Below are 7,035 nucleotides of genomic sequence, written 5' to 3' on the forward strand. Positions count from 1 at the left end.
TGAGTTCTGAGTAGTTTTCTCTGTCTTTCTCCTTGTCTCGAGATTTTTGAAATTGTGATTTGAATTGGTGAAGCCATGAATATGTTTAAGAAATTGTGGTAATCTTTTCACTTAGATCTTAATTTACTTTCAATCTGGCCAATTTATTTGTTAAAATATGTTAAGTTTTACAACTAAAGTGAAAGTTTACATCTAAGATTCAGAGAGGTCAAAGCCCTTGAAAGTTGGGTGCAAATAAATAAAAAAATAAAATTATCGGGCGTAGAATTGGAGATTTTAGAGTGACAGACTAAAATCACCAATTCGGTCCTATCGTTTGGGTGCTGAAGTGTAGATGTTAGTGATGGAAACGTGGGAGCTCCAAAGTGAGAGCCCGTATCCTCCCAGCCTAGCCGCAGAATTAGTAACCAAGCATAGGATTAGCCAATGTTCTTTATGCCTGGACCAAAGGGTAAAGAATATGTATGCTTCTATTTGGCACAGTATAAATTGAACTAATTCATTTTATCCATTCACTATAATTTCTTGATAAGGAGAATGATGCTTTCTTATATATTGAATATCACAATTACACCCTACTTTCTATCATTAGTTACTTATTAGTTATTAAAATTATCTCTTTATTTCAATTGCCTATTAGTGACAGATAAGCATATTGAACATTGTTGTTGTGATTAAAGTCTTGCTTTACTAAAGTCTTAGTCTGTAATTTTAAACAACTCCCTGTGGGATCGATATCTAGGACTCCATTAGAGCTCTATATTACTTGAGCGATACATATACCTGCATTGACAAATTTGACTTTAACATTATTAAATATTATAATTATACATCTTAACCAAATCAGACACATCTGTAAAGTCGCGATCAAGTCCTTGGACACCTTTGCTGGAAATTAAATCTTCTAGTAGCGTCATCAAATTCTTGTATTTGTCGATTACCAAAAAAAGTTGGTCAACCCATTTAAAGTATGTATTTTTAGGAGAATCATCTACATTGCCTGTTATTATATCTTCCAAGTTAACTGAAATTCAGGAAGAAAAGTTAATAAAAAGAAAAGTTAATATTCAGGAAGAAAAGTTAATAAAAATGTTGAAAAAGTATAACAAAGCTTTTGGATGGACTTTGGCAGATATTAAAGAAATTAGACCTTCAATTTGTTTGCACAGAATTTTATTAGATGAACAATATGAACCTAAAGCTGATCCTCAGCAAAGATTAAACCCAATAATGAAAGAAGTTGTTAGAAAAGAGATTTTAAAAATGTTAGATGCTATAATTATATATCCTATTTCAGATAGTTTTTAGGTAATCCCAATTCACTATGTTCCGAAGAAAGGAGGAGTGACTGTTGAAGAAAGCGAGAAAAATGAATTAATACCAATAAGATAAGTAACAGATTGGCGAATTTGCATTGACTATAGAAAATTAAATATGGCCACCAGAAAGGATCACTTTCCTTTACCCTTTTTAGACCAAATGTTGGATAGATTGGCAGGGAATAAGTATTATTATTTTTTAGATGGATATACCGGTTATCACCAAATTCCAATTGCTCTAGAGGATCAAGTGAAAACAACATTTACAAGCCCATATGGAAAAAAATGCATAAAAGTATTTGAATTATTACAGAAAAAATTAGTCACTACACCTATAATAGTTCCACCTAACTGGAAAAAAACATTTAAAATAATGTGTGATGCTAGTGATTATGCTATTGCGGTTGTATTAGGACAAAGGCACAATAAGGTTTTTAAGGTTGTATATTATGCTAGCAAAACTCTAAATGAGAATCAAATTAATTATACTACTGCAAAAAGAGAGTTATTAGATATTATTTATGCCTTTGATAAATTTATACCTTATTTAATTGGAACTAAATGTATAGTGCATACAGATCATACTGCTATTAAATATTTAATGCAAAAGAAGGATTCTAAATAAAGATTAATTAGATGGATACTTCTATTGCAAGGGTTTGATTTTACAGTGATTGATCGAAAGGGAAATGATAATCAAATAGCTGATCATTTGTCTAGAATAGAAATAGAAATATTAACTAATTTTACAAATGAAATTTTAGAGAATTTCCCTGACGAATAATTATATAGTATTGATGAAATAGATGTACCGTGGTATGCTGATTAGTAAATTATATTGTAAGTGATATTCTACCCACCTGATATAAGAAATCCACAATTAAAGAAGTTTATATATGATTCAAAAGACTATTTTTGAGATGCCCCATATTTATATAAACAATATAAAGACCTAATTATTAGAAGATGTGTGTCTTATGAAAAAACTCAACAGATAATTAAAAAATGTCATGATTCTGAATTTGGAGGACATTTCAGAACAAATATAACTGCATATAAAATTTAACAAGCTAGATTTTATTGGCCTACTATTTTTAAAGATGTTAATGAATATATTAAATTATGTGATAGATGTCAACGCGTAGGAGATATATCTAGATGAAATGAAATGCCTCTAAATTACACATTGGAAGTTGAAATTTTTGATGCGTGGGGATTAGATTTTATGGGACCATTTATGCCTTCACTTGGAAACTTATATATATTACTTGTTATTAATTATATGTCCAAATGGATTGAAGTTATTGTTGTACCTAGATGTGATGCTCGGAGTGTTTATAAATCTGATGGAGGATCTCATTTCAGGAATAAGAGAATCAAAAAATTAATTAAGAAATATGATATTATGCATAGATTCTCTACTGCATATCATCCCCAAACTAGTGATCTAGCAGAGATATAAACTCATGAAATTAAATGCATTTTAGAAAAGGCTATAAATCCTTATAAATTAGATTCGTTTGCTAGACTTGACACAGCATTATTGGCATATTGAACTGCTTATAAGACTCCTATAGGAATGTCTCCATACAGATTGATATTTGGAAAAACATGCCACTTACCTGTAGAATTAGTGCATAAAGAATTTTGGCCTATTAATGAATTTAATTTTAATCTAAAAGATGCTAGTCAGAAAAGGTTATTGTAACTTAATGAACTTGAGGAGATTAGAAATGAAGCATATGATAATGCAAAAATTTATAAAGAGAAAATGAAAATATGACATGATAGAAGATTATTCAGAAGAAATTTGAACTTGGACAAGAAGTTCTATTATATAATACAAGATTGAGATTGTTTTCAGCAAAACTAAAATCCAGATGGTTAGGGTCATTTAAAGTAATTAAAGTCTGTCATTATGGAACTTTTGTGATTAAATATCCTAACACTGAAAATATATTTAAAGTTAATGGACATCGTTTGAAACACTATTATGAAGGGCACATACCTCAATTTAAAGAAGTTTTAATGTTAAGTCAACCCAACTAAATAAATGGTATGTCAGGCTGATGATATTATACCAAACGTTTTATGGGAGGCAGCCCATACTTATATGTTTATGTATTATTATTTAGTTTGTTAAGTGTCTTATATATTAGTAGATAATAATCCTACATAATTATATTTATTATAAATTATATTTATTATAAATTAAGCTTTATTATAAATTAAGCTTAATATTGTTATTGGAAAAAAAATTGAGATTTAATTGAACAAAAAATTAAAATATTGTAAAAATTTGGCCACTCGCGCCGACGACGCCCAAGGAAATTGATCTCAGCGCCGGCAGAGCCCCTCGAGAGCGCCAGCGGCACCGAGGATGGTTCGATGGTTCCTGCAATTTTTTGCCAACTTTGGAGGGATTTTACTCCATAATAACTTTCTGGAGGTGTTTTTCAAGTTCTAAAAACTACCTGTGACGCCTAAAAACTTCCTATTTTTGGATTTCATGGCTTCAAAATCTAAAAATAATTTGAGGTGTAGAGCTTTTAATAGAAGAAAGTTTATTAGTTTTGATGCGCAAAGATTATACGATGAAATTATTACAAAGAAAAGATTGATCAAGGAAAGAGGATTTGTTAATCATGAGTTGATCAATCCACGTGCTCCAGTTGATAAGATCATTCTACAAAGGCGATGGGAAGTTTTGTGTTACACTACCGCTACGGTTGTTATATCTATAGTGAAGGAGTTCTATGCAAATTTACATGGAATTACCTAAGGAGTTGTTTTCGTTCGAGGTAATGATGTATCATTTACTCCTGCGAGGATTAATGAATTGTATATGATAGAAAATGTTTAAATCTATCATTATGCAAATTTCATTGCAAATTTCATTCCTACCAAGATTTGATGTAAGAAATTTATAATTTTCTGATGGATGAAAGTGATATGTGGGAAGTACGAGATGAAGGATATATTAGTTTTCCTACTTCATCACTTAATCTAATTTCAAAATAATGGCATTTCTTTATTTGTACAAAATTACTCCCTTCTATGAAGACCAATAGAGTCACCAAGGAGAGTGTTATTTTAAATACTGCATTCAAATAGAGAATCCTATTGATATAGGTTTAATTATATTTAAATTTGTGATGGGAATCATTATGAATGGGCCAATTTATGAACTTGGGCATCCTTCAACAATTTTTCTAATTTGCAGTCAATCCCAAGTGCCATATGAATGTTGGGAAAAAGTTTTACTACCATGGGAGCCTATGATTCCTATTGATGATCAGTGTGTTGGTAATGGAAATGAAGCATTAAGTGCTATTATAGATCATTCTTCAGATGCTTCATCTTCATTAATGCCACCAACAGTTGGAATGCTTTAGAGAAGAAATTGTAGAAAATTGAAAGAGAACTTTAGAGTATTATGAATGCAGCAGGAGATCTCAAGTACCTTTTTGATCATTTTGATCACAGAATGAAAGAAAATTTTGATCACAATGGACTTTTGAAGCAGGATTAGTTTGGATGTTTAAAGAAAAGGGGTGGATCTAAGAAAATTTGACAGATCAATTCTCGTACCGATCCTTCTACAGGCTATATGTTCATTTCCAATCTATGTGAGATATTAGATGAGGTGTAAGCACTGAAGATGAGGTTGAATGATTAAAGATTGTGAACTCTTTACTTCCTTAAAATGTTTATGTGTTTTAGTGTAATTGTATGGATTTGGTTAGGTTTGATTTGGTTTATTTTTGCTTTAGAATTCTGAACTTTGATTATGTGTATAGTTTTGTGTCAGCGTTTAGTGTTGTGGCTTGATTTTGATGTTGATTTATTATTAGTTTGTTTAATAGCTATGAATTTGTGAAATGTGTTTGTAAAAAGTGTATTTTCATATATAAAAGACTGTTTGTTGTTGTTGTGAAAATGATTATTTGTGTAATGTGTGTTTATGAATTTAGATAAAAAATTGTGTTTAAAAATACGAAAAACTTTGGAGAAAATTGAAAGGAAATTGAAATTTTGAAAAATCAAAATAGTGAATTTCAGACCTTCAGCGCCGACGGCGCTGGCATTGGCGCCGACAGTGACCTCGACCAGAGCACAGCATAAACCCCTTAAAGCGGGCATGGGCGCCGACAGTGCCCTCGACCCAAGAGCAGCAAATTAACCCTTTAATTCACGATTTTCACCGCAAACATCCATTTTTACCCCCTTAAGTCACCTTCAACCATCGATTTTGCACCAAGGGCTTGATTTTGTGCGGATTTGAGGTGATTTTGAGGTAAAGAAACTTTGGATTTCATCTTCTCTAGATAAGAGCTACACTTTAAAGTAAAATTTTTTTTTTTCACCAGAGATTTTGCTCACATTGACTAACTATGAAATTTTAAAATTTTTTTGAGAAATTTTGAGAAAATTCTTTTATTGAAGAACTCTTACTTAGTGGATTTAAGTTTAAAGTAGTTTACAATTTAATTTTCAAAATTTTTGGGATTTATTTGAAATTTTTCAAATTTTTCTAGATTTTCTATGGCACCTAGATTCAAGCAAAAGAAAAGTAGAATATGACGAGCAAAGATTTGTTAGCTTTAGAGCCGGTGCTCGATTTCATAGTTTGCAAGAAAATAAAAAAAATTAATTCAGGACCAAGGTTTTAAAAATCCAGGAGGAGAAGTTGAACAAGTAATTATCGCTCGGCAATGGGAAAACTTCTGCTATTTTACTGCTGATGCGATATTGGGATTGTAATGGAATTTTATGCTAACCTTTGTGATGCTTCTAATGATTGTGTTTTTGTTTGAGGAAAAAGGGTGGAGTTTACTCCAAGAAAATTAATGAGCTTTATCAGTTAGAAGATGTGTATAGATGTCAGTATCATTCTTTTTCTGCTACAGATCAGACTTTAGATGAAGTTATTTCTTTTCTAACAAGTGAAAAAGGGGCTTAGAAAATAAAAAAATGGAGTTAAATTTAACTTTCCCCTTTCTATATTAAATGTAGTATCTAAAACCTGGCACTATTATATTTTTGAGAGGATGATTCCAACGAATCATCACAGTGAAGTGACCAAGTATAGAGCCATCCTGAACTACTGTATTCAGCAAGTGATGTAAATAAATGTTGGATCTATTGCTCTAGGAGAGACCACTAGTGGATTAACGCACCCTGCTCTGATTTACACACATTGTGAGCATGCAGAAGTTGATTTTAGACCTGATGAGGAGAGGATTGAGCCTCGGAGACCCATTGGGGCTGCCAACATCAAGACTTATGAGTCCCATGTTAATTGGAGATGTGGAAGATAGGCCAGGGATATTCCTTCTACTTCTAGAACCCCCCCAGTGTTCCTACTTCAAGTGACCTTAGCAACAGGGAGTTGTTGGAACAGATGATGATTCAACGGGGAGATATTTTGAGGATGGATCATAGAAGTTTTTTTGATCATAGGATGTAGAATATGAAGGCCAGAAATGCTCACACTGATGATCTGATTCACTAGAAATTTTTGTATGATGCTTCTTATGATAATGCTTTAAAGAGATACCTGAGGGGTGACCATACAGTTCAGTTCCCTATTCACCCTACTTATACTCCATATCAACAACAGAAGTTAGATGTCGATGATGAGGAAGATGATGACTGGTGATCTTTTTGTTTGTTTGTTTGTATGTGTTTGTACTATGTGATTGTATTGTTTGTG

The sequence above is a fragment of the Phalaenopsis equestris genome, unplaced genomic scaffold (assembly GCF_001263595.1).
Source record: "Phalaenopsis equestris unplaced genomic scaffold, ASM126359v1 Scaffold200780, whole genome shotgun sequence".
Taxonomy (NCBI): domain Eukaryota; kingdom Viridiplantae; phylum Streptophyta; class Magnoliopsida; order Asparagales; family Orchidaceae; genus Phalaenopsis; species Phalaenopsis equestris.